The sequence below is a fragment of the Sorex fumeus genome, unplaced genomic scaffold, assembly GCF_029834395.1.
Source record: "Sorex fumeus unplaced genomic scaffold, SorFum_2.1 ptg000115l, whole genome shotgun sequence".
NCBI classification, from domain to species: domain Eukaryota; kingdom Metazoa; phylum Chordata; class Mammalia; order Eulipotyphla; family Soricidae; genus Sorex; species Sorex fumeus.
Window position 1 is genome coordinate 2,442,544 of NW_026606172.1, and position 22,687 is coordinate 2,465,230.

Genomic DNA, 22,687 nt, shown 5'->3' on the forward strand with positions numbered 1-22,687 from the left:
ACATTTTTATATATTGTGATAATAAGCACCATGACAGGTCTAGTTAAGTTCCTGAGTTATCTTTAATTACTTTTGGTTACTCTGTTGCATTGCTTTGACCATAAAGCCTGAGCTGAGTCTGAATCAGATGGGCTTGTTTATTACTTGGTTATTATATATATATATATATATCTACACATATATCTAGAAGGCATTAGATTGCTGAATTTAGGCAGTTCTTTGCTTCTGGTGGGAAACTAGCACCAAGTCATTTTACTGCGAGTACAAGAATGGAATTCATTCTTTTCTTCTCTGAGGGGCTGGTGGGAGAGAGAATTGGGTCATAATCAGCCGTGCTCTGGGATTACTCCTGGTGCTGTGCTTAGGGATTCCCTTCTGCAGTGCTCAGAATACTATATGTAGTGCCAGATACTGAACTCAGTTAGGCTATTTGCAAGGCAAACACCTTGTCCTGTATTTTCTCTCCATCCTGAAACTCATCTTTTGAATAGGTGCAGCTGATCATGCAACTGTTCTTCATCTTGGTACACTAGACTCCCTTAACACATGTGGATTTCTGGTATCCTTAGTTCAAAGTTCAAGTTAGTGAATTGGAAGAATTTTGGACAAGTTAGAAGAAAAACTATTTAATATGAGACAGTGAACCTATAGGAAAAGTACCGGAAAGTGTCACTTGATGGACTAGAATTAAATTTCATTTCTTGGATGCACTAAAAACAGTGGCTTGCTAGGGATTACACAGAAACCTTAATTTAGAATATTCATTGCTTTGTGCTTCACATGGAAAAGGAGATGATATGTTCAGAATAAATATGAATTTAGTGATTGTGATAACAGCAGCAGAAATGGTAGCTACAATCTTCATTTATCATTTCTCATGCTGGTCAAATTTTAAGACCACTTTTTGTTTAGTTTCTTTCTTCTAGATTACTAAAAATTCAACCTGTTCAAACCTCAACTGAAGCTTTTCTCTATTGATTTTGTTCTCTTGATTTATCAAGTTTGGAATTTAGAAATAATAATTTATTTTTACCTGTACACATGCCAATCTTTAAAGTATGATCATTTCCCCCTCTTGTAATATCTTAGATCTTAATTGTTGTGAACACTATATTATCCTAAATGAAGAAACTGTCTCACTTATAAGTGGATAGACATGGAGAGTATCATGCTAATTGAAATGAGTCAGAAAGAGAGGGACAGATACAGAAGAACTGCACTCTTTTGTGGCACATAGAATAACATAACATGAGACTGAGACCCAAGGACAGTAGATACAAGGGCCAGGAAGATTGCTCCATAGTTGGAAGCCTGCCTCATGAACAGAGGGGAGAAGGCAGCTGGAATATAGAAGGGATCACTAAGAAAATGAGGGTTGGAGGAATCGGTCGGGATGGGAGATGTGTGCTGAAAGTAGATAAAGGACCAAACATGATAACCTCTTAATATCTGTATTGCAAATCATCTTGCCCAAAAATAGAGAGAGAGTATGGGGAATATTGTTTGCCATGAAGGCAGGGGGAGGGTGGGAAAGGGGTTGGTATACTGGGGATGTTGGTGATGGGGAATGTACGCTGGTGGAGGGATGGGTGATGGGTATTTGATCATTGTGTGATTTTAAGTCAAACATGAAAGCTTGTTACTATATCTTACGGTGATTCAATAAAATAAAAAAAAGAAACTGTCTCCTTCTCTATCCATTTCTCTCTCTCTCTCTCTCTCTCTTTTTAATGTTGAGGCACATATTTATGCTAATTGGGTTACTCCTGGCCCTTGCACTCAGGAATTACTACTGGCAGTGCACAGGGATCATATCAGATGCTAAGGATTAAACTTTGTCAGAAGGACAAGCAATTGCCTTACCGGCTGTACTATTGTTCCGGCCCATGTCCATTTCCTTTAAAAACAAAAATTAGTTCCCCTCTTAAAAATCCATCTGCTTTCTATTCTAATTCTCAAGCTTCCCTCCCTTTTCTATATACTGCATTATCAATTAATGTATTATATAAATTGTGGGAAATTCGTGGGCTTTACTTAGATGATATATTTCTTTGTATGTGCACCATGCATTTACTGTGTCTTTATAAAAATTAATATATTATCTGTCTTTGATTACTATCTTATTATTGAATATCACTTTAAATGCATATTATATAGCTGAGTGAAAAAAAGTTTCTTATTACCAATTGAATGTAATCAAATAAACAGATTTATGGAAACAGTCGCGTGCAAGGCAAATGCCCTGCCACTGTGCTATCGGCTGGAGCGATAGCACAGCGGGTAGGGCGTTCGCCTTACATGCGGCCAACATGGCCGACCCGAGTTCGATTCCTCCGCCCCTCTCGGAGAACCCGGCAAGCTACCGAGAGTATTCGATATGCCAGACACAGTAACAACAAAGTCTCCAATGGAGACGTTACTGGGCCCGCTCGAGCAAATCGACGATCAACGGGAGGGCCTTTACCTTTACCTTTACCTATGGAAACAGTCTGGGCCCCTTGGAGCAAATGGATGAGCAACGGGGAGGATAGTGATACATGGAAACAGTGTAACTCATGCAGATGACAGTTTAAGGAACTAGAGGAAAGGGCAGCATTCACACTTCACAAATGCTTTCTTTGAGTTTGGGAAGTCCTTCTGTAAGCAGAGGAAGAGTGCTGGGTGTCCCTTATGGCTGAATGCAACCTGAGGGTTCTGAAGCAAAATATGTATATTTTTTGGAGCAAATCTCTTGTTTCATATTATGCTGGGAGATTCCCAAAAACATGTTTTTTGTTGTTGTTGTTGTTGTTGACTATAAAGACACTTTTTAAATGATCACTTGATTTTTGTCCTCATCCAGTGATCCTCAGGGACTTCTGGCCAGTTCTCAGGGTACTTTGCCTTGGCCGGGATAGAATGTGGGTCTCCCACTGTAAATCATGCAAAAAAAAAAAAAGTAATCAAAAGACTAAAATTGCTAGTTGAACATTTTCCCCCTACTTTGTGCTTCAAAGTTACATGATTAGGAATGTATCTCATCGTTTCAAATATATAAACTGAGATTCTAGAAACTTGATGATAACAAAGCCAACACTATGTAGAAAATAAGTGGCACATTAATGACTATTGAGCAAGTGAATAATTTAATATAAGAACACTTACATTCGTTACACTAAACTTGTGAATAGAGTTGCAAAAGATTAAATTGGAAATTTGTTTTATTCATGTTTTATTTTTTCCATTATGTGTACAAATCCAATGATTAATTAAGAGTATAGTCTCTACAATATAAGATCTAATCAAATATTTACTACAAGAATTTAGTTTTACTTCTAAAGAGATCTAGAACAGTTTAAAAGTTCCTTAAATTTTTAAAAATAAAACAAAATTATCATAAGAGCAAGAGCAATATTGGACTATTAACATCAAAACTGACATGTATATGTTAAGCGAAATGAGTCAGAAAGAGCGGGATAGACACAGAAAGATTGCATTCATCTGGGGAACATAAAGCAACAAAACGGGAGACTAACACCCAGGAATGGCTGAGATTAGTACCAGGAATTTTGCTCCATGACTTGAAGGCCAGCCACACGTGCTAGGTGAAAAGGAAGCTCAGATAGAGAAGAGAGCACCAAATAAAGGGTGTTGTGAGGACCCTCCCAGGGTGGGAGAAGCATGCTAAAAGTAGTCTATAGACCAAACATGATTGCCACTCAATGCCTCTCTTGCAAAACACAGTACCCAAAAGAAGAGACAGAGAACAAGGGGGAATGCCCTGCCACAGAGGCAGGGTAGGATGGGGGGGATGGGAGGTGGGGGGGTTGCTGGGACCTGTGGTGGTGGAGGATGGGCACTGGTGGAGGGATGGGTACTTGATCATTGTATAACTGAAACTCAAGCACAAAAATCTGTAAGCCTATAACTGTACCTCATGGTGTTTCACTAATAAAAAAAAACTGACATGTATAAACATATTTATAGTAAAAATTCCTTAGTGATATTCATTTTAAATATTTAACATGCAGAATATGAATAAATATTATTTGAATAAATATTACTATAAAATATATAAATAATTGATAAATTATTTTTATGGAATTAATATATACCAAAACATCTACAATTTAATTCTTTTTCTATTTGAAAATGTGGTTTTTAGTTACAGCACTTTCAGTAATTATTTTAATTCTAGCACAATTGCAAACAAATGAAACATTATTGAAAAGTTAAATTAATGAAAGTGAATATGAAAGACACTAAAGACACTACCACTCAGGAGTTACATATTAATGAACCATATTATTTTAGATGTATTGAAATAATTAAATTTTGATACTTATTAATGGTGGACTAATCCCTGGCCTTATGGTAAGAGCTTTAAAATTTTGACTTTTGCTAATAGGTTAATTTCCCTGCTGTCTTACTTAAATTCTATTGAGTACACTCTCTTTCTCACACTTTTTCTATACTTACACATTTAAAGTCACATGAAAAATATATTAGCTTTACAGGTGTTTTTTTATCTTTGAAAATTATTTTCAAATACATTTCATTGTTAGTGGTCTCAACTTCCCAGAGCTCCACAATGTTATTCATACTTTTTTCAGAAAGAGAAAGGGATCCTGAGACAGTAAAGTGAGCCTCATAATTTTAAATTCTGGGGATTAAGAAAAAAAAAACCAGGTTAAAACCATTAACCCATGATTAGCCAATTTGTGTCCTGGCCAGAAGTGGTGATTCCTCAATTAATTCGGACAGGGATCCTGTTCTAGATCATAAAATGTTACAAAAGCAACAATAAAAGTCAACAAAAAAACAGACCTTCAGAATTGTTACAAGGCATTTGTCTTTCAAGCATTTCAGAATAATAAGCAAGAAGCTTAAATAAAGAAGAAATAATTATTTTTAGTATCATTTATTTTTTAAATTATGGTAATAACTAATAACTTGGTAAATTGATACTTGTGATATTTTCAGAAGTTTTTTTCAGCGACTAAAAATGGTAAAACTTAGAATAAGAAGATAGAAGGTTCAGAAAACTAGCACTTGTTTCTGTAACCAAAGTGTCTTCTAGCTAACTGAAGTTGCTAGTTTCAGCAAGCGTTCTGTATAAATATTGTAACTGTGTAGTGTAAAGCTGACATCAGAAAGGCTTTACTAAGTTTTTGATAATGTTTTTCCTACAAAACCTGGTGATCTCATGTGTAGGATAACATTGTTTTTTTCCTTACTCATGGTTTATGGTTTCTCCTTATTATAAGATTGTGACTTTCTTTTTCTTTCTTCTTTTTTTAATTTTCTTGAACCACCGTGAGATAGTTACAAGCTTTCACGTTTGGGTTACAATCACACAATGATCAAATACCCATCTCTCCACCAGTGCATATTCCCCACCACCAATGTCCCCTCTTTTCCCACCCTCCCCCTCCTCCACAGCAGACAATATTTACATACTCTCTCTCTACTTTTGGGCATGATGATTTGCAATACAGATACTGAGAGGTTATCATGTTTGGTCCATTATCTACTTTCTGCACACATCTCCCAGCCCGACTGATTCCTCCAGCCATCTTTTTCTTAGTGATCCCTTCTCTATTCCAGCTGCCTTCTCCCCTCTGCTCATGAGACAGGTTTCCAGCTATGGAGCAATCTTCCTGGCCCTTGTATCTACTGTCCCTGGGTGTGAGCCTCATGTTATGTTATTTTATAGTCCACAAAAGAGTGCAGTCCTTCTATATCTGTCCCTCTCTTTCTGACTCATTTCACTTAGCATGATACTCTCCATGTCTATCCACTTATAAGCAAATTTCATAACTTTATCTCTCTTGAAAACAAGGCTGTGATTTTCATTATTATATGCATGTTAAAAATCACTTGGAAAGTATTTAAAGCACAGGAATTCCCAGTCTTCATAGATGTTCTTAATGCACTCAGAGAGGAGCCCTGCCATCTATATATGATAAAAGATTAAAAAAAACAGTGATTTAAAACAAAATTAGAATGGAGATCACTAGTCAGGACCAGGAATAGAAATGCTTCTTATCTGATTGATTTGAAACGATTTAATCACTGAGGATTTTAATGTATCCTTTGTGGTTGGTGACACAGCACATATTTAAAAAAAAAATTATCCCTTTGAAAACAAATGCAAACAAACCCAAGAAAACAAACGGGCAAAGGAAATAGCTCAAAGCTAAGGCCCCAAGTTCTATCCCTGGTCCCACATCCTTGCCCTCCCTTTGGATATGACTGTAGTGAGCCCAGAGCCATACCAAGCACTCAAGCTCTCATTGTGAGGTTGATTTTACGAGAAGTGACTTCTTATCTTAATATCTAATAACTTATTCTAATATCTATAGCTTCCCTTTCATCACACTATGCTAGAGAGATGACTCTCTATTAAGTTCTCTCTCTAATTCTACTACAATTGGTCCCAAGTGCAGCCCAGGAGGCTGGGGATTTGCGTGGGAGACTTCCAGTGATTCTCTGTTAGTTTTACTGGTGGTTCCATGCAAGGGTCCAAATGTGGTACTACTCAAGCCCTGGGTCATTTTGGTCATGCTTTGGAAGTGATCCTGGGTCAGGCTCATACCGAGCATTGTATACTGCCTATACTATCTCTTTGCCCTAGATCCCAGTTCAAAAAAAAAATAGTGCTTAATCTTACTTTCCTTTTGTAGCTCTTTGAATATTGGCAGGAGTTTGCATTATTAAACATCATCAAAATAAGTCAGTGTTAGAAAATTATCTCTGCATTTCATGGCGTATTAACACTCTAGTTTGAAATATTGTTTAGAAAGCTGCTCCTGTTGGGTCATTAAATAATACACTAAGAGCTTTTCCATTAACATAATCACTTTAAGCCTGAGGTTGTAGTTCTGTGGTAGAGCACTCCCTGGCCTGAGCAAGACTCTGCAATCTTCTCCAGCACTGGAAAAAACTAATCTGAAACAACCCCCAATCATTGTAGGTCATTTGATGTTTCTCACTGTTTTATCAACAACTTAATAGCATGAGATTTTTTACAATAGTGATTCTTAAAAATAAAATTTTCCCACGAGGTATTATGTTTTTTTCTTATTGAATTTGGTCCTTGTTTATCAGTGCAGGTGTGTGGTTAATTTTGTGTGTCAACTTAACTAGGCTGTGATACCAGATATTGGCCAACTATTATCCTAGAAATTCTGTAATATATTTTTAAAAATAGCAACATTATGTTTATTGTTATAATCAACAGAATTACATAAAGCAAATTACCTTTCAGATTATTGGTGAGTCTCACACAACCAGTTGAAAACATGTATGCACACAGCCTTGAATCCTAAGCAAGAAGAAATTTTACTACTTGCTGATTTTGTTGGATTTAGAATGGGATACTTTCCTGCACCCTCATCTTGCCAACACACCCTGCCAATCTTCGATTTACTTTATAATCACATGATTCAATTATTAACAGTAATATTTTCCCAAACTGCATGCAAAGAAGGGCTGGTGCAATAGTACAGCTTGTAGGGTGTTTGCATTGCATGAGACCAACCCGGGTTTGATGCCTCTATCCCTCTCGGAGAGCCCAGCAAGCTACTGAGAGTATCCCGCCCTTATGACAGAGCCTGGCAAGCTCCCCGTGGCATATTCGATATGCCAAAAACAGCAACAACAAGTCTTGCAATGAAGACATTACTGGTGCCCGCTCAAGCAAATTGATGTACAACTGAGGACAGTGCTACAGTGCTATAGTGCATGCAAAAAGAAAAAAAAAATCTAGATTTGGATTTCACATCATGCACAAAAGCTCATTTATCCTAAGTTCTTAATATTCCTACTGCCTTTTTAAAGCTTATTGTACAATTCTTATGTGTAATGGTACTAAAAGGGCTGGAGCGACAGCATAGCGGGTAGGGCATTTGCCTTGAAAGCAACCCACCTGGCCAACCCAGGTTCAATTCCTCCTCCCTTCTTGGAGAGGCTGGCAAGCTACAGAGAGTATCCCGCCCACATGGCAGAGCCTAGCAAGCTACCAATATGCCAAAAACAGTAACAACAAGTCTCACAATGGAGACGTTACTGGCCCTGCTTGAGCAAATTGATGAACAACGGTAGGACAGTATTACAGTGCTACACACCTTAAGACAGGACCAGAATCCATATAAAATACATTGAGTAGAATATAGACAACATCTAAAGGAAATGGACTTTAGAGTTATCTTCAAAGATTGACTCCACTGATGAAGGAAACAGAACAAAAATAAACATGGGCCTGCATTAAACTAAAAAGATTTTTCATGACAAACAAAGCAAAGCGAAACAAAACAAAACAACAAAACCTCAACCAAAAGTGAGCTAAAACAAATACACACCTTAGTATACAAGAAAATATTTGCAACACCGTACATGAGATAAAGGATTAATATCCAAGATATACAAAGCACTCACTGAGCTGTAGAACAACAAAATTTCCCAAAAGCCCTATCAAAAAATGGGGAGAGTAAGTGAACAGATACTTCCATGAAGAGTATATGCAGACAGTCAGTAAGCATTTGAAAGAGTATGTATTGTTAGCTGTTATCGGGAAATGCAAATAAAATTTATAAGAATATAATGTCTCACACCAATGAGAATGTGTATGTCAAAAAGACTGAAAATAACTAGTTGGCAGTGATATTATTAAAAGAAACCCTCATTAAATGTTGTGGGAAAGGCATCTAGATTAATCTCAATTTAAAATAATATGGAGATTTTTCAGAAGAAGTTAAGAATAGAGCTTCTGTATGAATCAGTCATCCTCTTCTTAGCATCTACCTCCAGAAAAATAATAGTTCAAAAAAGATATCAACATCTGTGTTCATTATAGTACTAGGTACAATGATCAGAATACAAAAACAATCCAAATGGTCAACAATATATTATTGGATAAAGAAATCGTAGTATAAATACACAATAAAATATAATGCAGCTATAAAATATAAAATCTTTCAGCCTGCTACAACCTGGATATAACTGTAGGGCATCATGTTAGACAAACTCTAAGTCATAAAGAGGAGGAAAAATACTAGGTATTCTCACTCATCTCTGACATATAGAAAAAAAACAAGGAAATAATATCCAACAAAAGCAAAAACTTAGACTTTCAAGCAATGGCAAAAGAGTGTTGGGGAAAAGGAAAATGCATATTAGAAGTATCATAAGGACAGGGTGGAGGGGTTTGGGTACTTTGGGTGAGATAAACATGAATACCATAAATATTAACATTATTAATCAGTCACTTAACCCAAAATTTAAAAATATATGTAAGATATAAAAACTGAAAATAAGATAGTGCTCTAGGGCTTGAGAGATTGTGCCATGGTTAAGTTGTTTGCTTTGCCTGTGATGCCAGTTACCAAATACAGTTCTCCAAGCACTTCCAGGAGTGATCCTTGAGCACACAGTCAAAAGAAAAGTCTTAAGTACTGCTAGGTGTGGCTCAAAAACCAAAATATTAAAATATGACATCTTTCTCTCCATGAATGTGTGCATATATTAAATGATAGATACTAGTTTTAATATATGTATTTGTCAGGGATGCTACTCAGTAGGTCAATTTAAAATCTCTCCCTCTCTATGAAACACATATATGTGTAATATGTGTAGACGTTTATATACCCAGTACATAGAATAAGAGGGTACAAATATGTGTGTATATATACATATAAGTAAATGGTTTTGTTTTTCTGATGAAACTTAATTTAGGTAATATTACTACGGATATGCTTGTCATGTAAACAACAGGGTTGTTATTATGGTTCATATATTTCAACTGTGATCACAGAACCAGCAATACAAACAGTTAATAGGAATCTATTAGAAATATAAATCCTGAACCTCACCCTAGCCAACTATGGTGTGGGGATAATTATTTGTACTAAGTCCTCCTTGTAGTTCTGCTGAACACAAAAATTAAATCATAATTCATAGGGGGTTTTCAAATTAGTTTCAAATTTCAAATTAGTGTATAATCTACCTGTAATTTTACTCTTGACTACATGTTTTTTTAATTTAGATCCGGCTAATATAAGAATGCATAGTCATGTATCAATAACTTCAAAATCAGTTGTTAAATTATTAAGAACTGGAAAGGTTTTAAACATTAAGTTTCCGAGTTTGTAGCTGACATCAGTTTGCAGCAATTCTCACACTTGCTAAAGTAATGCCAAATTGCAGCCAAGTTTGAAAATCAATGGCATAAAGAAGCTACACTCACTGCAGAAAATAATAGTTTCATACAATAAAAATGTTCTCCAACCATAAATTATTTGATATAAAAACAGAACTATAGTGTATTTAAAAAACTTTACATAGGTATGTCAACTTATTAAAGCCTTATAATAATCTCATCCTCTTTTAACCCGTGAGGTGAGCAGTGAAAAGTGGCTTGACAAAAACAGGAACTTGAATTGAATCCTTCTGACTCCAGGATTTCTGCTCTTTATTTTACCTAAAGATATATGTTTATACATATATATATACATATATATGTATATATATTGCTTTGAATGCATGCTTTTGTTGCCACTTACTGATCTCTGGAGGAATGCTGCCATTTGCCATTTTTGCTAAGCTCTCTTATGGTCTACATTGGCATTAAAAAACATCGTCTCTAAGAGCCAGAAAAAGTCACTACTCATCAAGCATTTGACTGAAAATAGACTTCTGGAAAATATCTCAAACTGAAAAAAAAGCTTTGAATAAAATAAAATTCTAAAGTCCAAAAGGGATAAAATAAGCAGGTTCTGATTTGTAACGGGGAACTGTTCTCTCTATTCATGCTGTTTGATGCACATTGGCCTTGTCTTTTCATTAAATGGAGCTATGTGATATCATAAATGATGCATTTGTATGGAGAAAAACACATCCATACTTTCAGGAAGGGTTTAAAGAAATTACTGCACACTTCCGTTTGTGAGTAGCTTGTGATGCAAGGAGAAATAATGCACTTGCATTCTAGGTCTGTTAAATATTGGAATTTACTGAACATGATTTTGAATCTACTTAATGCTCACTGTGTTGATTACTCTTGCAAAATTTTCTTTTCTATTTATAATTTTATACATAATTACGTTTTGTAGTCTTGTCATGGCTATTGGTTATAGTATCATTTGCAGATGTATTTACCACAAGTTTTTAATTCAACTTGCCTATATCAGGGTCTGATTTGGGGGGAAGAATCAAAAAATGAATCAAAGAACTAGTAGCAGAGCAGTTACAGAGACTTCTTTGTATATTTCAAACATCAATCTGATTGATTTTTGTGAGTTAACATGATCTTTGTGCCACTTGAGAAATTTTTAATACAGCAGTGATTGTTTGCTTCCACAATATGGTTTTGTCTTAAGGATAATCTAGGGCTGTCTGTGTCACTGGGTGGCAAGATCATGCTGAGTAATTTTTATCCTATGAAAGGAAAACTCAGAGACATAAAGTCAGATGTGTCAAGTCTTGTTATTTAGTCTTAAGACTAGAGAAAATAATTATTTTTCTCAGTTGAGAGACGCATTGGCGTTTGTTTATGTTATGGTGTAAAACTTTGAAATTGTTTTTAAGTATCTAAATACAAAAATGTTTTGTTTTTGTCATGTCAAAGTAAGAGTTTCTGAAGAAATTGATTGTTTCACATTGAAAACGTATCATTTCTTCAAAGACCATTAAGTAGATGTAGAGATCTATTCTTGGCAGTCACATCACAAGAATTCCTAAGAAAAAAGTCTATACTGGAGAAACAACTAGCCTATTTCCTGTTAATTGTGAAATTATTGGTTGCAGGATAAAGAATAGAATTGGGGGTGATCTTTTTTTTATATTTAAGCTTTGAACTCTCTTACTCTTATTTGCTGATCAGTAAAAATCTGTAAGTTAATTCTTTTTGTTGTAAACACAGTGCAACATTGCCTTTAAATGTATGAAATACAAGAAATTATATAGTGTAAAGTTTCCCCTCTAATAGTCAAAGTCCAAGGGGATATAATATACCCAGTAAACTTACTCTCACAATTTAAATGCAATTATTTCTTTGTTAACCTAACACCTGTTTTCTGAAATAGCAGTCAGCACAGTCAGATAAGAGCCCACTCATAACTTTAAAGTAAATCCACTATAGAAAACAATCTTCTAAACTTGGGGAGCTAACAGAATAACCAAGAGCACATGTATTTGGCCCTAGAAACTGCATATCCCCAAGATAATCACAGAGTTTTGCATTGGTGGTCCCTGGTAAATCAGGACCCAAGTAGTTCTGATCTCAGTCCTTAGAAATCAAACACCAGTTGACTGAGTATAGCAAAGAACGACTCTCTGCCATACCCTCTAAATATAACTTAGTGTGTGCAGTTTTCTGATTTTGTGGTTAATTTATCTATATAATTCATACATATAATTTCACAAGTAGTAAAAAAGTGGTTAAGATATAATTGTACATGATTTATCCCTAGGTTAGACACTGTCCCTTGAACTATTTTCAATTCTTTGTCTTCATTGTTATTAGCAAAACTGGCACTAAAAAAATAATGTTTCTATAATGGTAGCATAAACTTTATTATTAGTTAAGAGATTTAGTTCTTTGGAGAGGCCCTAGATGAATATAGTCAAGAACTGCTTTCACTTGCTAAAAATATAAATTGTTGGTTTTCCTAACAAATTTATTCTTGTATTTATTTCACTTTTTCTATTACATGCCAGGAAAAGAGAAAGAAGTCATTTCTTAGTTAAATAAAATAATTTATATAAAAGCACACTGTAAATAGCAACACAATTTTAGAATTTCAGGCATATTTTATTTAAAAAAACCCACAACTACCTCTGACAAAGCAAGTAATCCATTTGAAAGGACTAGAATATTAATATAATCTTTCAGCAGTGGCTTGAGGCGGTAGACAACTTTGAAAGGACATGATTAATTTCCTAAAGCAAATCTCAGCAAATATATTATTTATACAACTTGATCATATTTCTCTCATCTCCTCTTTGACTTTTCCCCCCTTATGTATTAGAATTTTTGTATGGAAACCAACCAATTTAGTGAGTTCACCAGATGCATTAGCCCGCAATAATTAGTAAAAGTTATACAAATTCAAATATAGCATGAAATTCACTGATATTATCCTAGCAACAATAGAAGCTTTTAGTATTTCAGAACACACAACTGAAGCACAGAATTAAAAAATATGAACATGGGGCTAGAGAGATCTTTAAGGAGGTTAGGTACTTACCTTGCATGCAGCTAACCTGTTTGATACTCAGAACTGCAGATGGTCCCCAGAGCACTGTCAGAAGCAAACACTTCACAAAGAACCAGTTGCAACCCCGAGTCCCACTGGATATAGTTCCAAAAGCAATATATAATATTAAATATAAATATAAAATATGGATACATATTAAATATAAATATGGATATACATATTAAATATAAATATGGATAAGTATTAACAAACAAAAGACTATTTAGATTCTGGTTCTCTAGCAAAGTATAATAGTTGTAATTAAACATCTATGTGCTTCAGATTGCTCCCCTGAACAATGGGACTAATAATGTGCTTACCTCATATAGCTAGAAATGATTTAGTAAATTCATACATGTAAGATGAACAAGACTTAGATCTAGTAAAAATAGACAAGCACTTGAAATTAAGATACATGTGAAAAGGCTAGAGTTAGCAGATAATCAAAGAATTAGATTTGAAGGGAAATCATGGTGATTCCATGTTGCAATTTTGGGGAAAGAGGATGTGCCACCTCTTTTTCTATTAACTATTCAAGGCAGGGAAAGGAAGACAGGAAGAAGGTGTTATGGGCTAATAAAAATTGCTTGGTGATGAAAATGGATCAAAAGAGCTATGGGTTGAAAGCTAAAGTGAAATTTGTATAACTTCTAAGGAGACATATGAGATAATAGGTTTTAGTTTTAATCAGAAATAATATTGGAAGTTGTTTTAACAGCATGAAATAAAGAGAGAGGATTAACGGTCTTAGTATTGAGAAGAATTTCTAGTTATTTTTAGGGGTATAATGTGTGCAGAAATAATAAAACTTGACAACATCACATATGTACAAAAATACATGCATAGTTTATATATGCATATAAACATTTGATTACATATAAACACTCAGATGTGTATAAAGACAACAATTAGATTTTAAGATTATGTTTTGTTTGTAGGTGACTTTTTTTTAAAATAATTTATTTATTGAATCACTGTGGGAAAAGTGTGAAGTGATTCGGTTTCTACAGCTGGGTTCAAGAATTAAATGTTGGTTTTGGATTTCCGCTATTTTGCTAATTAACCCTGGAAGTATTTCTACTGAGAGTCAGATAATTAAGAGATTGGTTTCTGTGCTCTGGAGTCGTGGCCGTGCTGGAGAGCCGCTCGTGGGGGGCAACTGGCGGCCTCGGTAGGGCGTGAAGGATGGACTGGAACGCCCCCCTCCCATGAGGTTTTAGTCACCCCCACACCCCCGGCTCACACCTGCTCTCCACAAGGCACCCATGTGGCTGCCATCTTCTTTCCAGAGAGGAGAGGGCGAATGGGGCAACACCCTTTCCCCTCCAGGCAGACATGATGGCCTGGATTACGCATAGTCCGTTCACTTTTCTGCTCCAAGCTGCTGGGTTCTGCATTAAGTCCTTGTGCTTCTGGGGCCGTGGCTGTGCTGGAGAGCCGCTCGTGGGGGGCAACTGGTGACCTCGGTAGGGCGTGAAGGACGGACCGGAACGCTCCCCTTCCCGTGAGGTTTTTTCTTAGAATTTAGAGTGGAAACTCAGTACAACAGCTAAGATGTGGAATCAACCCAGGTATAAAATGACAGATGAATGGATTATGAAGATGTGATCTCTCTCTCTCTCTATATATATATGTATATATATATAAATAATTCTATGTCACTGCAAAGAATGATGAAATCATGCAATTTGCCGCAACATAGTTGAAACTTGAAGATATCACATTGAGTGAAGTAAGTCAGAAGAAGAAAGACAAGCACAGGATGATTTCACTTATCTGTGGAATGTAGACAATCAGATGAAAAAATGTATTATAATAAAAGGGGGATGCTTAGATCATCCTCAACCCCAGTGCTTAGAGAGAAGATAGAAAACAGAAGAAATTAAGGAGGGAAAAGATCAAGAGTAATGGCTTAACAAACCATTATACCTTGATATGAGTGAGGGGTCAAATTGTATCGCTGTCACTGTCATCCTGTTGTTCATCGATTTACTTGAGCGGGCACCAGTAACGTCTCCATTCGTCCCAGCCCTGATATTTTAGCAGCCTCTCCTTACTCATCTTTACCAACATGAATGAGGGGTATAGCTACATATCCAAAACACAGATTCAACAGAACTGAAAACATGAGATCTAAGCAGCAGCCACTGAAATTTTGTAATGTCAATGTCAAGTTGACAGGTAGGGGTGGAGTAGGGTTTGGGATGGGACAGGAATCTGGGAATACGTGTTGAGGGAAGTTGACACTGGTGGAGGGGTTGGTGTTAAATTATTGTATGCCTAAAATAAAACTATCAGTAACTTTGTAAATCTTGACACTTTATAATAAAAAATAATAATAAATAAAATATATCACTATTATGTCAATAAAAAATAAAATTTTAGAGTGAAAAAGGAACCTTGAACGAATTAAATTAGGCATGATTTTACTATAGGGAAAAACCTACCATATTTTTGAATTTCTGTTATTTTATTTATTAACCCTGCAAGTATTTCTACTGAGAGTCAGATAATTAAGAGATTGGTCTCTGTGCTTCTGGGGCCATGGCCATGCCGGAGAGCCGCTCGTGGGGGGCAACTGGTGACTTTGGTCGGGCATGAAGGAAGGGCCGGAGCACCCCCCATCCCATGAGGTATCCATCGTGCCCCCACCCCCAGCTCAGATCTGCTCTCCACCAGGCTCCCATGCGGCCGCCATCTTTCTTTCCAGAGAGGAGAGGGCGGAAGGAAGCAACACCCTTTCCCCTCCAGGCAGACTTGATGGCCTGGATTAACGCATAGCCCGTTCACTTTTCTGCTCCAAGCTGCTGGGTTCTGCATTAAGTCCTTGTGCTTCTGGGGCTGTGGCCGTGCCAGAGAGCCGCTCGTGGGGGGCAACTGGTGACCTCGGTCGGGTGTGAAGGACGGGCTGGAGTGCCCCCAGTCCCATGAGGTATCCATCGTTCCCCCACCCCCGGCTCAGACCTGCTCTCCAACAGGCTCCCATGCGGCCGCCATCTTTCTTTCCAGAGAGGAGAGGGGGGAGGGGAGCAACACCCTTTCCCCTCCGGGCAGGCAAGATGGCACGGATTAATGCCGCTCGTGGGGGGCAACTGGTGACCTTGGTCGGGTGTGAAGGAAGGGCCGGAGCGCCCCCTGTCCCATGAGGTATCTATCGCGCCCCCACCCCAGGCTCAGATCTGCTCTCCACCAGGTTCCCATGTGGCCACTATCTTTCTTTCCAGAGACGACAATAATATTTTTATTGTAGAGAGAAAATAACATTGTGGGGAAAACTGTTTTATAATTATCTTTTATATTTCAAAGTATAATTTAAATAACATATTAGAAATTAACTCTATCTTATGTATGGTGGGATGGAAAAAATGAGTAATGGGAAAAATATATGAACAAAATAGACATATCAGACAATTTCACCTTACAGCAGAGTTGCCAGCTGTAAAAAGTGACGTTCAAAAAGAATTGTAGTCAAACTGTACCTGCTTTTGATAAGCATAACTGTTCAAGATGTGTCTAGTTCATGGTATTAGTATGACTTGCCTTGCCTGGCAATTGAAGATTAACAGTAGTCAGATATATCTGGGGATCTATCAAGGATTATGGATGCCATCCTTCTGTTCATCTTCCTTGCTGTCTTCTGTTCACCCTTGAAATCTAGTAAGTCTGGGGCTTTGGGAACCAAACGAAACATTGGTTTTATATTTCAGGTAGTGTTGGGAGACAGAGAGAAAACTGTATAATGGTGAGTGGCAGGGCTCTCTCCTCTGCAAGCACAGGGTAGGAACTGCTGAGCAGAATAGATAGTCTTCAGGTTTTGTTTGCCACTGCTGAGTTTACTGATAAATTCCCATTAGGTTTGACTTGCAATAAGTCTTAAACTGATCAGGATTACTTAGGTCAGGTAGATGTTAATACTAAGAAATGCTCATCATAAAACAATGACGTTATAGGTGAGACATATCAATGGTTCTTTTAATTTAAGTGGTGCTACTATCACATGAAGTTGTTTTGAAAGACCGGTTTTCATAGATAGAGGAATTGCAAGTTTTTGGCCTGTTTCCATACATTGCTTCCTTAATAGAGGCCAGTGCTAATATTCATACGGCACGGCACGGCACCGTCCTCCTGTTGTTCATCGATTTGCTCGAGAGGGCCTATTCACAAATGAAAATAATTCCATTTCTACAAATAGACATTTGGAGATGCAAAGAAACCAGATATCAGAAGAGTAAACTTTCCGAGACTCCTGGGCACTACTTAACTAAAACAAGAGAAAAAAAAAAACAGAAGTAAGTCTTTTCACACACCCTCAAGATTTCTGATTGTCTCAGTAAATTTACTTTTGAGTTATAAAAATGACGCTGAAAACTCTTTCATTTTGTTTCAAAAATTTTCTGTGGGTTCTTTTTCATTTTTTGAAAGTGCTTTCTTATTTCCCTTAGATTGTAATATCGCTTTTTCCCTATGTGTCCAACCTTGGTCTGGTCTCTTCACTTTGCCAAACTGATGTTAGTTAAATTTCATCTTCTTAATGGCCCAATCCTTAGCAGAAGTGACATATCTAAAACTTCATTAAAAGTTTTCATGTTTCAGTCTGAACAATTTTTCCTCCTGTCACAGAGCTATAAAGAAATTAGTTCATATTAAATATAGACCTGTCAATGTTTCGATGCTTTGCTGCTAATGATTTTCACTTACAATGATTTCAAGGAGTTACTGAAGGAATCTTCCTCACTGAGCATTATAGATTTAGACCCCTGAGCCACAGGTAGTAAACTGTTCTTTTTTACTGCGTAGAGCTTCTCACTCATTACCTGAGGTCTGTTCTTATAGATTCTCTTGAACTCTACTATATTTTTAAGCTGTCAAAATTATCCAATGTTTAACTCTGTGATTTATCTTACTAAGAAGAAAAGTGCATATTTTCCCTACTATGCTTCTTATTCTTTAGATTAAATCAAGGATGATGTAAAAAAAAAAGACTGACAACATGTAATATAAATGCAAATGAAGAGCTCTAGTATCACTAGCCAAAAGTCAATTTCCTTCTTTAAAATATTCAATTCAGAATGCCTCAAACTGGGTTACATAATTTGTAGGATAATAAAACCTCCAATTAGGTTATGGACAATATTTGTTACTGGCTCAAATAACATACAAAGACAGATTCTACTTGCTAGTGTTCCCACTACTTCTCTGAAATTTATTTCTCCTCTTTTCATTCTCTCTGCACTAACCACGTGCCTCCTTGCTCTTCTACAAACTGCCAGAATGTCTTTACTCATAGTCTTAGATGCTTCTGTTCCTTTCCCCTAAAATGCTATTCCTTCAGCTATCACAGAATTAGTTCCTTCGTGCTGCTTTCAAGTTTCTTTTTTTTAAAAAAATTTTTTTAGTAATTAATTTTGCTTCAGGTGTTTCATCACCATTCACCTTCCTAGTAAGCCACCTAGTCAACATCTAAATTCTTATCTCTATATTTCATATCCTCCCACTATACTTTACCCTTATTTTCCTTAACAAAGATAGCAATCTAATATATCAAACATCCATTGTTATTTATTTCTGATTTCCTTACCACAATTTAAGTCTCATGACATCAAGTCTATTTTATTTTCATCATCAGGTTCTCAATGCCAATCAGAATGTTGGCATACCTACGTCATTTAGATTAAATCATATCAACTTATGTCAACTTAATGTGATATTGGAAAAAAAGATTTCATCACTGGACATGAATGTTTTCCTTAATTAAGTATATTCTATGCTTAATGTAAATTTCTCCCACTGTGTCCAAGTCCAAACTAAGGCTATAGGGAAAGGCATAGAACTAGTTAAAAATTCCTATAATATTTGAAATTATCATTGGAATAGAGGGTCAATGTATTAAAGATGTATATGATTTTGTAAGATCCTTGAATAAGTAAATTATATTTTTTGTCATATGGCTTTCTTTATTTTTATTCTAAGGAATACATAAATAAATCAGCAGAAAAATATTTTGATAGGTGGTATGCAATTACTCCATTGGGAAGCGTATCTGATGACTTACAATAAACTATGTTCTGAGCAAATTATAATTGCGGCCCAGGAGAGAAAAGCAAAACCTCAGAAAGTGTTTCTGCCTTTATTTGGTGGGAATTGTATGCATATAATGCACCTGACAAAAATAATGACAAAGGAGTGGTAGAGCTATTCACAGCAAAATATTTATGATTGTACTGCACTGTAACACTGTCCTCCCATTTGTTCATCAATTTGCTCCAGTGGGCCCAGTAACATCTCCTCAGTACCATCTTACAGCACACAGCAGCGAAGAAAAAAAAACGGCTGGAGGGCCCCACAGCTCTCGGAGAATTCTCCGGACCCCACCCAGAGCCTATATCACCGGGAGGTCCCAGATGGGGTAGATGCTGTCTCCCCGCCTTCTCCAGATGGAATCCAGGTGACCATGAGCTTCTACAAGCATGGCTCTGGCATGCGGATACCAGGACTATTTTCCGAACCTAATATGCAAAGTGATCAATGGAAAGTAAATGATCTAGCATTTGTCCCTGAAAATCAGGCTTGAGTGGGGGTGGGAAAATCTGAGCAAAAGATAAAGCCCAACTGGAATACATCTGGACTGTGTATTTAACTATGGTGCTATGCTGCCCTGAGAGGGAAAGGGTGTCTGTCCCTCCACCTGTCCCCCTTTGCGGTGGCGACATGGTGGCCTGCATCTTTTAGAGCCTAATGAACATCCAGGTATGAAACTGCATTGACGAGGAACATGGGGCTTCCTGGGATTGGCGGTGGGGTGGAATCGGCCCAGTTCCCCGCTATGACAATGCTCCGGGTTGCCACCCTCAAATGCCTCCTCCAGCTTCTGACTGACTATGATTCCAGAAGCACACATAGCAATCTCAGAACCCAGGGGCTTCTGGCAGTAATCCCTAAGGTTTATTACTAAAATATCAGAAATCCAAATTTGTGTGACCACTATTGTGGTTACATGACATCATATGCTCTTCATTATCAGCAATAGAAAACAAATTATCTAATGATGTCTTTGTGGCAGGTCTGAATGTTGGGGAAAATTCCAAATAACAATGTTGGGTCTTTTGTCACAATATTGAATGTGATCAACATAGAGAGAGAGAGAGTAAAGTGGAAATCCGCCACACAGGCGAGGGGCAGGTGAGAGGGGGGTATACTGGGGTTCTTGGTGGTGGAAAATATGCACTGGTGAAGGGATGGGTGTTTGATCATTGCATGACCGACCGACACTTGAACTGAAAGGCTTTGTGACTGTTCTCACAGTGATTCAATAAATAAATTAATTAAAAAAAGAAAAGATGAAGTCACGAAATTTACATATGAGTGGTTCTACATGGAAAGTATCATGCTAAGTGAAATGAGCCACAAAGAGAGGGACAGACATAGAAAGACTGCACTCATCTGGGGAATATAAAGTAACAGAATGGGAGTCGAATGCCCAAGAATAATTGAGATCACTACCAGGAGGTCTGCTCCAGGGTTTGGAAGCCGGCCTCACTTGCTGGGGGGAAAGGCAGCTCAGATAGAGAAGGGAACACCAAGTAAAGGATGTTTGGAGGACTCTCTCGGGATGCGAGATGTGTGCTGAAAGTAGACTATAGACCGAACACGATGGTCACTCAAAACCTCTATTGCCAACTACAACACCCTAAAGGAAAGAGTGAGCAAAAGGTAATGCCCTACCACTCTGGTGGAGTGGTGGGGGGGGTATGTGTGGGAGGGCTACTAGGATCACTGGTAGTGGAGAATGGGCACTGGTGGAGGGATGGGTACCCGATCTTTGTATAACTGAACCCCAAGCATGAAAGTTTATAAGTCTACAGCTGCACCTCATGGTGTTTCACTCACGATCACGATCACGACCACCCTGTTGTTCGTCGATTGCCTCGAGCAGGTGCCAGTAACGTCTTCTTCGTCCTAGCCCTGAGATTTTTTTTTTTAAAGTGCCATATTCAAGGCTTTTTCAGGGTTAGGAGAATGAGACCCATCATTGTTACTGGTATTTGGCATATTGGGTATACCACGGGGAGTTTGCCAGACTCTGCCATGTGGGCATGTTACATTTGGTAGCCTGCCAGTTTGACCAAATTAGGAATGAGATGATAATCCGGGAGCTGAGTGTGATAATCTCTGGATCCTGGCCGTTGTTGGAGTTACACGGCAGTTGGTGGGTGTAACTGTCTAGTTACTGGCAGGTCCAGTCCCAAACTGTACAGGCTTGGAGATCTCAGCCCCGGGTCCCACACACCTGGGTTCCTCTGTCAGTTCTTTTATGCGTGAGGCTCATCCAAGTGTGTGGAGAGTGCTCCCAGCATGGCCTTGGCTGGGCCTCGGTGGTCTTCAGCTGTTGGGCCCTGGTGGAGACAGTCAGGCATAGGGTAGGAGACTCTGTCTTGTTCTCTCCCAGGAGCTGAGTGTGATGATCTCTGGATCCTGGCCGTTGTTGGAGTTACACGGCAGTTGGTGGGTGTAACTGTCTAGTTACTGGCAGGTCCAGTCCCAAACTGTACAGGCTTGGAGATCTCAGCCCCGGGTCCCACACACCTGGGTTCCTCTGTCAGTTCTTTTATGGTGTTTCACTAATAAAAAAAAATTTTAAAATTGAGTAAATCATAAAAAAAAAGAATCAGGCTGGGTAACCATATAGGACATGGGGTATAGAACTCAGAACAGTCAGCAACATGGCAAGAGTCCTATGTACTGGACTGTCTTCCCAGTCCAATATTTTTGACTTGGTTCGATATTTGAAGCAGTATTATAGAGTTGACAACTACAAAAGAGAAACAAAGTCAGGATGAAAAATCTCCCTTCACCAGCGAGATTGCTTATTTGTCCCTTTGACAATGAAGTATTGTGTCCTATAGAAACAGGGAACATAGATCAGTTAAACACATGCCAATCTGGTGAAAAAAGAAAAAGGGAAGGGAAAGAATCTGGTTTGGGTGGTGAACATCAGGAAGTGGAGGCAGTCATGGTGGATATTTTTAAATGTACTGAGAGATGAAAGGTCTTGGGAAAAGCTTTAGTTTCTGGCCCTTCTTTATGTGGTGACATATCAGTCTGCTTGCTGGAAGAGAAGTCTTTCCTGCTGACTTCTGTATTCCCAGATAGTCACCGACTTCCATTTCATTTGCGTCTCTCAGACTCAGACCCAGGACTGCCTGAGATACTTTCAGATTTGATTAAGGTCACCAGTTCTTCTGACTTGAATGCTCACAAATAACCAGTGATTTCTTTTATAAACTTCAGCATATAAAAATACATACATATGTTATAAATGAATAACTTCCCACCCCCATTCTCACTCATTCTTTGTATCCCTGGCTACTTCTGAAATTATACCCACTTTTTCTAGCTATAAAATTCATTCTGTATTGGTGTGCTGAGTTAGCTATACACCACTGGGGATTTTA